The sequence below is a fragment of the Lolium rigidum genome, chromosome 7 (genome assembly GCF_022539505.1).
Source record: "Lolium rigidum isolate FL_2022 chromosome 7, APGP_CSIRO_Lrig_0.1, whole genome shotgun sequence".
Taxonomy (NCBI): domain Eukaryota; kingdom Viridiplantae; phylum Streptophyta; class Magnoliopsida; order Poales; family Poaceae; genus Lolium; species Lolium rigidum.
This window is the reverse complement of record NC_061514.1, coordinates 314,413,511-314,428,344: the sequence shown is the minus strand read 5'-3', so window position 1 is coordinate 314,428,344 and position 14,834 is coordinate 314,413,511.

Below are 14,834 nucleotides of genomic sequence, written 5' to 3'. Positions count from 1 at the left end.
CGTAACTCTCACCATTATTAATCATTGTCTTCACTCGGTTCCTCCAACTAGCGAGGGCGGTGCTCATCTTCGTGAGGGCGGCATTGTGCACTTTGTTCCGCATGAGACGCTTTTCCGAGCAGTCCACCGGGAACTCGTATCGTTCGTGCGAGCTTCCGGAAGAGGAGGGTGCGCAAATTCGCTCGGTCGAGGATGCCCGAGGTTCTCGGTGTTGATCGAGACCGTGCTCGGGAGGATGCACCCGAGTTGGGCGAGCGTAACCTTTGACTAAATCGGGGGCGCCGTTGGAAGCCCGATGGCGTTCACTTCGGTGAATGCTCGCTTCACGGTGCTGAGCACATTCGGGCGACGCTCCCTCCGTAGCTTCTTCGGTGCGCCGGTGTCATCCTCGCCGGTACCATCCGTGGTGTCATCCTCGGCGGCACAATCGGTGGTGTCAGCCTCGGCGGCATCGTCCGCTCGGTACTCTGGATCGGTGCCATCATCCTCGCCGTCGTCGCGGCGAGGTTGTGACTCCATCAGCTCCATTTCATCGGTTAGCATCCAGAATAGCTTGCTACCGCTGCCGCCGGCCTCTTCGTTGTTGGCCATGTTCGAACTAAGTAGGAAAAAATGCATAAAGTTAGTGCAAGATTTCACGGAAAAATTGGGCATGACCTATGCTAATTTATGGACATATGAGTGCCCCATTTTCGCCGAAACGGAAATGAATCAACATTTCGGCGATAATGGGCAACTTTGTCGATCCTCGCACAAGAAAATGACACCATATACACCAAAAAATCCACCAGTGAGCACCATGGCACATATACACCAAAAAATCCAAGCCGAGCACCATAGCACATGTACACTAATTGAGCACCATAGCACATATCGACCAGGCTGAGCAGACCAGTACCACCATCCAACGAGCACCTAGTAGCAGACGGCAAGCTAGCTAGCAGCAGCAGCAAGCTAGCAGTAGCTAGCAGCAAGCTAGCAGTAGCTAGCACCAAGCTAGCTAGCAGCAGCAAGCTAGCAGTAGCTAGCAGCAAGCTAGCAGCAGCAACACCTAAGCAACATCTAACAGCAGCAGCACGTAAGCAACAACCTAACAGCAGCAGCACCTAAGAAGCACATCTAAAACCTAGCAACTAACAACAACCTAACAGCCTAGCAGCAGCACCAATCAACCTAGCAGCAGCACCAATCAACCTAGCAACTAATAGCAACCTAACAGCCTAGCGAGCAGCAGCAAGCAAGCTAACAACCTAGCAGCAGCAGCAAGCAAAAAATACCCAATTTTACAACCCTAGCAAGCAGCAGCGAGCAGCAAGCAAGCAACCTATAGCAGAAGCGGCAACCAAGCAACCTAGCTCTGCTCTCGACTCTCTACATACTAGCTTAACAGACGGTAGGAGTGCTGATGCTCATACGAGACACAACACTAGATATCTACTAGAGCGACCAATTTCTACAGCATCATCTTAAATTTGCATAGACATCTGTAGGAGTAAACACGATACACACATTTCTACAGCATCATCATGAAGCAAATTACTAGCATTTCTACAGAATCATCATGCAGCAAGCATAGGGAGGAGGAGGAGCATAGGGAGCTCACCCGGAGCAGTAGGTTGGGGAGGTGAATCGAGGGGGGAGGCGACCGCTGGCGGGGAGGTGGCGTCGAAGAGGGGGAGAGACCGTGCTGCTCCTGCTCCTGCTCCGCGGACGTGCGCGACGTGCTACAACTCGAAGAAGGTCGCCGACTTGCTGCTCCTGCTCCGCGGCGAGCTTGAGAGGATCTGCTTGGGGGAGAGACCGTGAGGCGGGTGATAATCCAAAGTTAGAACATAATACGTTGCATTTTTAATGGATTCAAATGAAGCACACCATAGAAACTCAATAGACTTTAGAAACAAGATTGTGTATTTTCTGATTTGGATTGTTGCCAAACTTTCTGTGCCTAACAGATACAAGCTGCCTAACGATGTGCAGCTTTCCAAATTCAGAGCAAGAACACATGCGAGTGACATAAATCACATAAGTAGGAAGACAATTAAGCTATCTAGTGTCACATAAATCAAATAAGTAGGATTACAATTAATCTATCTAGTCTAAAATTTTAGTAGATGTTGATAAATAAGCTAAATATAGCTATGCCTATGCTTGCTTTGATTGTTTTCCGACCGGGTCGCCGTGTCAACAAAATGAGGAGAGGGACAAGATAAGAACTATCCTACAGAGTTAAACTTGGCATGTTGCTGCGAGCTATTTTTCTCACTGTTTATGCGTATATCCATAGGATGTCCAATGACACAACAGATACAAACACTTAGGTGAATCAGCTATTTAAACATGTTAAATCAAGAAAACAACACTAACCCAAACAAAATATAAGCACATTGCGTCGGGACATGATCAACTAAACAAATCATGATGAATTAAAAGCTTGTGGCTGATGTACTACTCCATCAACACTTAGGTGAATCAACACTTGCTTCTCACCAGCACATGAACAAGATAGCAGATAATTAACAGATTCACAAACAGGCAAAGGAGGGGGAGCAGCAGCAGTAAGAAACCTACCTTGGAAGGATGCGGTGGTGGCGTCAGCGGTCGAGGGCGGCACGGCGTGCTTCTCCCGCTGCTGCTCCAGGACGCTTCCGTGGCGTGCTGCTCCTCCGTGGCGAGGTCGGGGACGAGGTCGCGAGACGAGGTGCTGCTCCTCCGCGGCGAGGTCGAGGACAAGGTCGCGGACGAGGTGGGAGAGGCGGTCGCCGGCGGTAAATCGAGGAGGTGAGGCCACCGGTGGGAGGAGGGGGATCGAGGTCGAGGGGATCTGGCCGCCGGGGTCGAGGAGGGGGCGTTGCTCAGGCGAGGGGTGGCGGCCGCCGGTGGGAGGTGGCGTCACTCAGGGGAGGCAGATCGAGGGACGGCGGCGTCGCTCAGGGAAGGGAGGGACGGCGGCGTCGCTCAGGGAAGGGAGGGACGGCGGCGTCGCTCAGGGCAGGTGGGATCTGGTCGAACGGGGGAAGAAAGGGAAATTTCACTAAGTCCCCTGACGCCTTAGCAATAGCGCACCTCTCGGGGTGCGCCACTATGAGGCTTAGCAATGGCGCACCTCTAGGGGTGCGCCACCGCCTTTATGGCTGGGTCAAAAGAATAACGCGCGGGGGATTGACATATCCCGCTTAGTACCGCACCGGCTCTCGTCCCTCGGTTGGTTTGTGCCAAACCCCCTGCCGACCGAGTTCGAACCCCGGCGGCCCCAATTTTTTTCCTTTTCTTTTTAAATTGATTTAACACTATAATAAACATCCAAAATAGCATAATACACCAAAATAAAAGGCATAAATAATTATAATTATGTGGAATATTTAAAATACTATAGAATCTAGAAAATATCCAAAAATATAAATTATATGTCTATTTTGATCGGTACAATGTGTAGATTAACAATATGACATCCATTATTCATACAAGAAAATGATACATATTATCTTTTCACAATCTTCTTGCCCTTCTTTCTCGCGGTTGAATAATTTAGCCCCGGAACTCCTAGACTTCTTCTCTTAAATGGACGGCCTTTAGGTAGGGTGGTCCTGCGCGCTTCTTCTTGTTGTGTATGGTTCTTCATCATCGTCGTCGTCATCTTCCATCTTCGGATCGCCGTACTGGTCAAAGTCTAGCTCGTTGGCGGCTCCATCCATTCCGATGATGCTCCTTTTGCCTCTCCTCACGACAACACGGCCGGGCTTTTGCGGGTCGGTAATGAAGAAGCATTGGTCCACTTGGGAAGCTAGTACCCATGGCTCATATTTCGCGGTGACCTTTGCATTTCAAATCCCCGCAAACAAACACATGCAACACATGTGTGGATCGGAGGCTTTGCATATACAACACATGTGGAGGCTTCGCATACAACACACATGCACGTGATCGAGACGCTTTTCGCGCATGCGCACATACGTCCGTGTGCAAGACGATCGGAACCGGTCACACACAAAGCATAAAACCAACAAAGTTACCGATACGGCGAGACCTAGAGTGTTGGATGATGTAAAAGTTGAGATTGAGTAGGGTATTAAGCTAAGAAAGCTTCACCATTACTTACCTATTAAGCTAAGACATAGCAATGGCGCACTACTAAGTGGTGCGCCACCGCCACGCCTCTCATCTCTAAAAAGGGCTCTGGCCACCCCTAGCGAGTGGCGCACCTAATGACATGCGCCATAGGTAACCTATGTAGCAATGGCGCACCACGGCAAGTGCGCCATTGCTAAGCCTATCATCTCTAAACGGTCTCCGGACACCTCCTAGCGAGTGGCGCACCTCCGCAACGTGCGCCATAGGTAAGGAATGTAGCGATGGCGCACCCGGAGACGTGCGCCACTACTAGGTTGGGGGAGGATCTGGCCTCCTGTCACCACTTACTTATGGCGCACTGGAATCAAGGTGCGCCACTACTACTTTTGTAACAGTGGCCCACCGTTTTGTGGTGCGCCACTGCTAAGTAGTAGTGGCGCACGGCAGCCATGGTGCGCCACTGATGGCAGTCTTACGGCTAGGCCTTTTCCTAGTAGTGCGGAGGCGATCTCCAGAATCCCCCGAGATGGGATTGGCGGCGGCGGCGTCTCAGTAAGGTTTTCCGTATCGTGGCTCTCGGTACAGAGGGTTTCACGACGGAGGCTTTAAGTAGGCGGAAGGGCAGGTCAAAGGGCGTCACGGGGGACCCACACAGCAGGGCCGCGCCGCCCTGGCTTGTCGTCGCCCCATGGCCCCACTTCGTCTTCTCTTCGGTCTTCTGGAAGCTTCGTGGCAAAATAGGACCCTGGGCGTTGATTTCGTCCAATTCCGAGAATATTTCCTTACTAGGATTTCTGAAACCAAAAACAGCAGAAAACAAAGAATCGGCTCTTCGGCATCTCGTTAATAGGTTAGTGCCGGAAAATGCATAAATACGACATATAATGTGTATAAAACATGTAGATATCATCAATAATGTAGCATGGAACGTAAGAAATTATCGATACGTCGGAGACGTATCAGCATCCCCAAGCTTAGTTTCGCTCGTCCCGAGCAGGTAAACGATAACAAAGATAATTTCTGGAGTGACATGCCATCATAACCTTGATCATACTATTGTAAGAATATGTAATGAATGCAGCGATCAAAACAATGGTAATGACATGAGTAAACAAATGAATCATAAAGCAAAGACTTTTCATGAATAGTACTTAAAGACAAGCATCAATAAGTCTTGCATAAGAGTTAACTCATAAAGCAATAAATCAAAGTAAAGGTATTGAAGCAACACAAAGGAAGATTAAGTTTCAGCGGTTGCTTTCAACTTATAACATGTATATCTCATGGATAGTGTCAATGTAAAGTAATATAACAAGTGCAATATGCAAGTATGTAGGAATCAATGCACAGTTCACACAAGTGTTTGCTTCTTGAGGTGGAGAGAGATAGGTGAACCGACTCAACATAAAAGTAAAAGAAAGGTCCTTCAAAGAGGAAAGCATCGATTGCTATATTTGTGCTAGAGCTTTTATTTTGAAAACATGAAACAATTTTGTCAACGGTAGTAATAAAGCATATGAGTTATGTAAATTATATCTTACAAGTTGCAAGCCTCATGCATAGTATACTAATAGTGCCCGCACATTGTCCTAATTAGCTTGGACTACCGGATCATCGCAATACACATGTTTTAACCAAGTGTCACAAAGGGGTACCTCCATGCCGCTCGTACAAAGGTCTAAGGAGAAAGCTCGCATTTTGGATTTCTCGCTTTTGATTATTCTCAACTTAGACATCCATACCGGGACAACATGGACAACAGATAATGGACTCCTCTTTAATGCATAAGCATGTGGCAACAATTAGTGTTCTCATATGAGATTGAGGATATATGTCCAAAACTGAAACTTCCACCATGATTCATGGCTTTAGTTAGCGGCCCAATGTTCTTCTCTAACAATATGCATGCTCTAACCATTAAAGTAGTAGATCTATCTTACTTCAGACAAGACGGACATGCATAGCAACTCACATGATATTCAACAAAGAGTTGATGGCGTCCCCAGGAACATGGTTATCGCACAACAAGCAACTTAATAAGAGATAAAGTGCATAAGTACATATTCAATACCACAATAGTTTTTAGGCTATTTTGTCCCATGAGCTATATATTGTAAAGGCGAATGATGGAAATTTAAAGGTAGCACTCAAGCAATTTACTTTGGAATGGCGGAGAAATACCATGTAGTAGGTAGGTATGGTGGACACAAATGGCATAGTGGTTGGCTCAAGGATTTTGGATGCATGAGAAGTATTCCCTCTCGATACAAGGTTTAGGCTAGCAAGGTTTATTTGAAACAAACACAAGGATGAACCGGTGCAGCAAAACTCACATAAAAGACATATTGTAAGCATTATAAGACTCTACACCATCTTCCTTGTTGTTCAAAACTCAATACTAGAAATTATCTAGACTTTAGAGAGAGACCAAATATGCAAACCAAATTTTAGCAAGCTCTATGTATTTCTTCATTAATGGGTGCAAAGTATATGATGCAAGAGCTTAAACATGAGCACAACAATTGCCAAGTATCAAATTATTCAAGACATTTTAGAATTACTACATGTAGCATTTCCCAATTCCAACCATATAACAATTTAACGAAGAAGATTCAACCTTCGCCATGAATACTATGAGTAAAGCCTAAGGACATATTTGTCCATATGCAACAGCGGAGCGTGTCTCTCTCCCACACAATTGAATTCTAGGATCCATTTATTCAAACAAAAACAAAAACAAAAACAAACCGACGCTCCAAGCAAAGCACATAAGATGTGACTGAATAAAAATATAGTTTCAGGGGAGGAACCTGATAATGTTGCCGATGAAGAAGGGGATGCCTTGGGCATCCCCAAGCTTAGACGCTTGAGTCTTCTTAAAATATGCAGGGGTGAACCACCGGGGCATCCCCAAGCTTAGAGCTTTCACTCTCCTTGATCATATTGCATCATACTCCTCTCTTGATCCTTGAAAACTTCCTCCACACCAAACTCGAAAAACTCATTAGAGGGTTAGTGCACAATAAAAATTTATATGTTCAGAGGTGACATAATCATTCTTAACACTTCTGGATATTGCATAAAGCTACTGGACATTAATGGATCAAAGAAATTCATCCAACATAGCAAAAGAGGCAATGCGAAATAAAAGGCAGAATCTGTTAAAACAGAACAGTTCGTAAAGACGAATTTTAAAATGGCACCAGACTTGCTCAAATTAAAATGCCCAAATTGAATGAAAGTTGCGTACATATCTGAGGATCACACACGTAAATTGGCGTATTTTTGTGAGCTACCTACAGAGAGGCAGGTCGAAATTCGTGACAGCAAAGAAATCTGTTACTGCGCAGTAATCCAAATCTAGTATGAACCTTACTATCAAAGACTTTACTTGGCACAAAAATGCACAAAACTAAGATAAGGAGAGGTTGCTACAGTAGTAAAAAACTTCCAAGACTCAAATATAAAACAAATTACTGTAGTAAAAACATGGGTTGTCTCCCATAAGCGCTTTTCTTTAACGCCTTTCAGCTAGGCGCAGAAAGTGTAAATCAAGTATTATCAAGAGATGAAGCATCAACATCATAATTTGCTCTAATAATAGAATCATAAGGTAACTTCATTCTTTTTCTAGGGAAGTGTTCCATACCTTTCTTGAGAGGAAATTGATATTTAATATTACCTTCATTCATATCAATAGTAGCACCAACGGTTCGAAGAAAAGGTATTCCCAATATAATGGGACAAGATGCATTGCATTCAATATCCAAGACAACAAAATCAACGGGGACAAGGTTATTGTTAACCATAATATGAACATTATCAACTCTCCCCAAAGGTTTCTTTTTAGCATTATCAGCGAGATTAACATCCAAATAACAATTTTTCAATGGTGGCAAGTCAAGCATATCATAGACTTTCTTAGGCATAACAGAAATACTTGCACCAAGATCACATAAATCATTACAATCAAAATCATTGACCCTCATTTTAATGATGGGCTCCCAACCATCTTCTAACTTCCTAGGAATAGAGGTTTCAAGTTTTAGTTTCTCTTCTCTAGCTTTTATGAGAGCATTTGTAATATGTTTTGTAAAGGCCAAATTTATAGCACTAGCATTAGGACTCTTAGCAAGTTTTTGTAAGAACTTTATAACTTCAGAGATGTGACAATCATCAAAATCTAAATCATTATGAGCTACAGCAATGGGATCATTGTCCCCAAGGTTGGAAAAAATTTCAGCAGTTTTATCACAAGCAATTTCAGCAGTTTTAGCAATTTCAGGCAGTTTTGTACGCTTTGCACTAGGAGCAGAAACATTGCCAACACCAATTATTTCACCATTATTAGTAGGAGGTGCAGCAACATGTGAGGAATCAACATTACTTGTGGTGGTAATAGTCCAAACTTTAGCTACGTTATTCTCTTTAGCTAGTTTTTCATTTTCTTCTCTATCCCACCTAGCACGCAATTCAGCCATTAATCTTATATTCTCATTAATTCTAACTTGGATGGAATTTGCTGTAGTAACAATCTTATTTTCATTATCCTTATTAGGCATAACTTTCAATTTTAAAAGATCAACATCAGAGGCAAGTCTATCAACTCTAGAAGCAAGAATATCAATTTTATCAAGCTTTTCCTCAACAGATTTGTTAAAAGCAGTTTGTGTACTAATAAATTCTTTAAGCATAGCTTCAAGACCAGGGGGTACACTCCTATTATTGTTGTAAGAATTCCCATAAGAATTACCATAACCATTACCATTAGCAGAAGGATATGGCCTATAGTTATTACCAGAATTGTTCCTATAAGCATTGTTGTTGAAATTATTGTTTTTAATGAAATTCACATCAACATTTTCTTCTTGAGCAACCAATGAAGCTAAAGGAACATTATTTGGATCAATATTAGATCTACCATTCACAAGCATAGACATAATCACATCAATCTTATCACTCAAGGAGGAGGTTTCTTCAACAGAATTTACCTTCTTACCTTATGGAGCTCTTTCCGTGTGCCATTCAGAGTAATTTATCATCATATCATCAAGAAGCTTTGTAGACGCCCCCAAAGTGATGGACATAAAGGTACCTCCAGCAGCTGAATCCAATAAATTCCGCGAAGAAAAATTTAGTCCTGCATAGAAGGTTTGGATGATCATCCAAGTAGTCAGTCCATGGGTTGGGCAATTCTTTACCAAAGATTTCATTCTCTCCCATGCTTGAGCAACATGTTCATTATCTAATTGCTTGAAATTCATTATGCTACTTCTCAAAGATATAATTTTAGCGGGAGGATAATATCTACCAATAAAAGCATCCTTACATTTAGTCCATGAATCAATACTATTCTTAGGCAAAGATAGCAACCAATCTTTAGCTCTTCCTCTTAATGAGAAAGGAAACAATTTCAATTTAATAATATCACCATCTACATCCTTATACTTTTGCATTTCACATAGTTCAACAAAATTATTAAGATGGGCAGCAGCATCATCGGAACTAATACCAGAAAATTGATCTCTCATGACAAGATTCAAGTAAAGCGAGGTTTAATTTCAAAGAATTCTGCTCGTAGTAGCGAGGTGGAGCAATAGGTGTGCATAGGAAATCATTATTATTTGTGTTTGTGAAGTCACACAACTTAGTGTTTTCAGGAGTATTCATTTTAGCAGTAGTAAATAAAGCAAACTAGATAAAGTAAATGCAAGTAACTAATTTTTTTGTGTTTTTGATATAGAGAGCAAGACAGTAAATAAAGTAAAGCTAGCAACTAATTTTTTGTGTTTTGTTTAAGTGCAGCAAACAAAGTAGTAAATAAAATAAAGCAAGACAAAAACAAAGTAAAGAGATTGGAAAGTGGAGACTCCCCTTGCAGCGTGTCTTGATCTCCCCGGCAATGGCGCCAGAAAAAGAGCTTGATGGCGTGTAACTCACACGTTCGTTGGGAACCCCAAGAGGAAGGTATGATGCGCACAGCAGCAAGTTTTCCCTCAGAAAGAAACCAAGGTTTATCGAACCAGTAGGAGGCAAGAAGCACGTTGAAGGTTGATGGCGGCGAAATGTAATGCGGCGCAACACCAGGGATTCCGGCGCCAACGTGGAACCTGCACAACACAACCAAAGTACTTTGCCCCAACGAAACAGTGAGGTTGTCAATCTCACCGGCTTGCTGTAACAAAGGATTAACCGTATTGTGTGGAAGATGATTGTTTGTAGAAAACAAGTAAAGAACAATTGCGATAGATTGTATGCGATGTAAAGAATAGGACCGGGGTCCACAGTTCACTAGAGGTGTCTCTCCCATAAGATAAAAGCATGTTGGGTGAACAAATTACAGTCGGGCAATTGACAAATAGAGAGGGCATAACAATGCACATACATGATATGATAAATATAGTGAGATTTAATTGGGCATTACGACAAAGTACATAGACCGCTATCCAAAGCATGCATCTATGCCTAAAAAGTCCACCTTCAGAGTTATCATCCGAACCCCGTCCCGCATTAAGTTGCAAAACAACAGCACAATTGCATTAAGTATGGTGCGTAATGTAATCAATAACTACATCCTTAGACATAGCATCAATGTTTTATCCCTAGTGGCAACAAGCACATCCACAACCGCTTAGAACTTTCCGTCACCGTCCCGCATTTAATGGAGGCATGAACCCACTATCGAGCATAAATACTCCCTCTTGGAGTTAAGAGCAAAAACTTGGCCAGAGCCTCTACTAATAACGGAGAGCATGCAAGATCATAAACAACACATAGGTAATAACTTGATAATCAACATAACATAGTATTCTCCATCCATCGGATCCCGACAAACACAACATATAGAATTACAGATAGCTGATCTTGATCATGTTAGGCAGCTCACAAGATCCGACAATGAAGCATAATGAGGAGAAGACGACCATCTAGCTACTGCTATGGACCCATAGTCCAGGGGTGAACTACTCACTCATCACTCCGGAGGCGACCATGGCGGTGAGGAGTCCTCCGGGAGATGATTCCCCTCTCCGGCAGGGTGCCGGAGGCGATCTCCTGAATCCCCCGAGATGGGATTGGCGGCGGCGGCGTCTCAGTAAGGTTTTCCGTATCGTGGCTCTCGGTACAGAGGGTTTCGCGACGGAGGCTTTAAGTAGGCGGAAGGGCAGGTCAAAGGGCGTCACGAGGGACCCACACAGCAGGGCCGCGCGGCCAGGGCCCAGGCCGCGCCGCCCTGGCGTGTCGTCGCCCCGTGGCCCCACTTCGTCTTCTCTTCGGTCTTCTGGAAGCTTCGTGGCAAAATAGGACCCTGGGCGTTGATTTCGTCCAATTCCGAGAATATTTCCTTACTAGGATTTCTGAAACCAAAAACAGCAGAAAACAAGAATCGGCTCTTCGGCATCTCGTTAATAGGTTAGTGCCGGAAAATGCATAAATACGACATATAATGTGTATAAAACATGTAGATATCATCAATAATGTAGCATGGAACATAAGAAATTATCGATACGTCGGAGACGTATCAGGTACCAATGCCATCCGCCACCCTGGACCTAGCAACTTCTAAGAGTGTAGCTGTCAAGGTGGCCAGCTTGGCCAAGCCGACAGCAGAAACACCAGAGCCGATCACCTCTTCATCGGCTGTTCCTCTGGTCTTAGGAGAGGTGCAATCCTTCCCTTTAGCTCTACCTTACTCCTTTGTTGTCTCCTGACGTTTTCTTGTTGTCTGTCAGGGTTATGACCTTTCAAGCCTGCTAACATTTGACCCCGAATCCATCGAGCTGGCTACTGCTAAAACAAGCGAAGAGCCAGGACCCAGCACTACACATGGTCAACTGCAGCATCTCAAGGCCTTGCTTTCCTCCTCCATCGAGACATTGGTTGAAGACTCCGAGGCAGTGAAGAGCATTCTGGAAGATATCCAGCCTCATCTTCCGGTGACGCTGCAGGTGAAACTTTGGCCAGTCGTAACTCTGTCTGCCTACAGGTCAAGAGTGGCATCGGCTCGTCAGAGAATCGACCTGCGCCATGCCCGGCTTCCGTTGAAAGCCGATATTGCAGACAAATGCCAACGGCTTAATGAGAAAAAGGCTGCCTTGGACGCCAAAACTGACACATCTGACAGCACGGCTGAACTGGCGACCTTGCGCAAAGAATTGGAGGCCCTTGAAGAGAAGGTTCGGGCAACAAAACGGCTCATTGAAGCTAAGGAAGCTCTTATCGCCCACTCCCTCGAGGAAGCAGAAGGTCTCAAAGCTGAACTGAAGACTGATCTGGCCGAAATCCGCGCCTTGAACAAGCAGCTGGTAGCTGGCAGAGACGAAGATGATGAGGCCGAGATCGCCGAGGTGGATCTTGTTCGTGCTGATGCCCTCCATGCCCTTGAGATGTTCCTTCAGTAGAGTCTCCCTGTGTAATCTGAGAAACAAGTTTGTACAAGTTTGTACTCCAGAGTCGATGGCTGTGCATTGGCTTTGTTCCCTAGTTCTGAAGTCGATGTCTGTGCATCGGCTGTATACTACAATTTTTTTTACTGGACGATTTCGTGCATTGGTCTACATATGTTATCGTCCATTATTCCATATTATGTGCCCCCCGAGCCGAATCTTTCAAGTGATTGAAGATATCGGCTCTTGCTGATGCATGTTGGTCGTAGCTTATCCCACGGACCAATGTAGATCTCTTCTAGCTCATCAGCTGACGTAAACCCATACCCTAGCTTTCCGTCGCCTGTTAGATCGACGTTGAACACGGGCAGAACGTATGGCGAGGATAATTTTGGCCGATTGCTGGAATCGGCCTCCATGTTGATTGAGTTTCTCAATGAAGGTTTACAACTTGTATGCGCTCCCTTACAGGAGGGAGTCTTCCTACCATGACTACGTGACATGTTTGAGGTGAGATCCTTGCTTTTATTTTTGGGGCCGATCGCAGGGATCGGCCTTGCCATGTATGTCGATGGATGTTACTCTTGTTACTCTATCAGGCCGGTGGATAAGACCAGCCTCACCCCGTTTTTTGTCACCTCGATGCGATCACGGCCGTCCAAACTAATTCCAGAAAGCGGCTCTTGGTCTTCCGAGTCCCAAATGTTCATGCCGGCTATCGAGACGTCGATCGAGTCATCTGCATGCACGACTTCTACGTCGTCTCCATCCCACTGTATCAGGCATTGGTGCATTGTAGATGGAATGCAGCAGTTAGCGTGAATCCAATCCCTTCCTAGCAGGGCAGCGTAGGTGCTCTTGCTGTCGACGATGAAGAATGTCGTTGGGATCGTCTTTCGGCCTATGGTTAGATCCACGTTCAGGATACCTTGCGTCCCTGATGCTTGGCCGTTGAAGTCGTTGAGCGTGACGTTGGTCTTGATCAGATCGGCACTAGAGCGTCCCAAACGCCGTAGCATGGAATATGGCATTATATTCACCGCTGCTCCTGTGTCAACCAACATCCTGCCGACGGGCTGCCCATTGATATAACCCTTTAGGTACAGGGCCTTCATGTGTTTGTATCCCTTCTCCCGTGGCTTTTCGAAGATGACGGGCTGTGGACCGCAGTCAAACTGTGCTATCGGCACTTCTTCAGTTCCCGGGGCACGAAACTCTGATGGAAGGAAGAACACCATGTTTGTACCAGCCGATGTACCCATATCGGCTTTTTCTTGCTTGGGACGCCAAACTTTCTTTGGTGGACGAGTCTCTTCGTCCAAAGTCTGCTGAATTTTCACGGCCAGATCGGGCCGCGCTTTCCTCAACGTGTGCAAGTATCGCGCTTCGGCTTGCTCCAAGCTACGCAGCCGCTGAACCCTACGCTTTTGGGAGTGGCTGAGTCCATCGGGGCACCACCTTGGCCGGTGGTATCTATCCTCTTCTTCATCTTCTGACTCCTCAAAGTCTTCATCTTGAGAGGACTCAGCACGTTTGTTCTGTGGCGGGAGAGGTCCTAGACGCTTGAAAACCGAAACTTCCCCGCATCCTTCTTCCGGCGTCTACACTCCGGGCAGTTGTCGATTGTAGGCAATCGGCTCATCCCTGAGTCCCAGCAGTGTTTAAAGAAGGGACAGTCCCAGTGTCTATCCATGTCTTCCTGCTCCCTTGACCTCTCCTTAGTGCGGTGCTCGCGTCCTTCGTTATCTCTGTCATGCCGACGGTACCTTCCTTTATCTTCATCGGACCGATTGTATCTCTCGTCATTTCTGTCGTACTGCCGACGTCGGTCATACTGATATTCATATTTGTTGAGGAGGTGCGTGGAAAGTGGTTTTTGGTATCGCACGCTTCTCACTTGTTCCTTGGTGAGGTACCGCTTGTCATCATATCGGGGCCGGTCGCGTGGATCGGCCTCCTCCTTTTCCTTGTTGCGGGAGTGACTGCTTTCCTCTTTGTCCTTGCCATGGTGGCGCTCAGGCCCTGCCATGTTAACATCGAATGAGAAATCCAATCGACGCCTCGCGGAGTGGTTAGGTTCCACCATGTTGACGCCAGGGAACGGATGTGTGTCCACTTTCATGGCAAACTGTCCGAAGAGCAATCGGCCTTGTTCTATCGCCATTTGGATCTGTTGACGAAACACCTTGCAGTCATTGGTGGTATGGGTGAACGAGTGATGCCATTTGCAGTACGGCCTCCCGTTCAGTTCTTGTGCTGTAGGGATTTTATGGCCTTCGGGTAACTTCAGCTGTTTTTCCTTAAGTAATAGATCGAAAATCTGCTCAGCTTTGCTCAAATCAAAGTCAAACCCTCTTGCTGGCCCTTGCGGTTTTACCCATT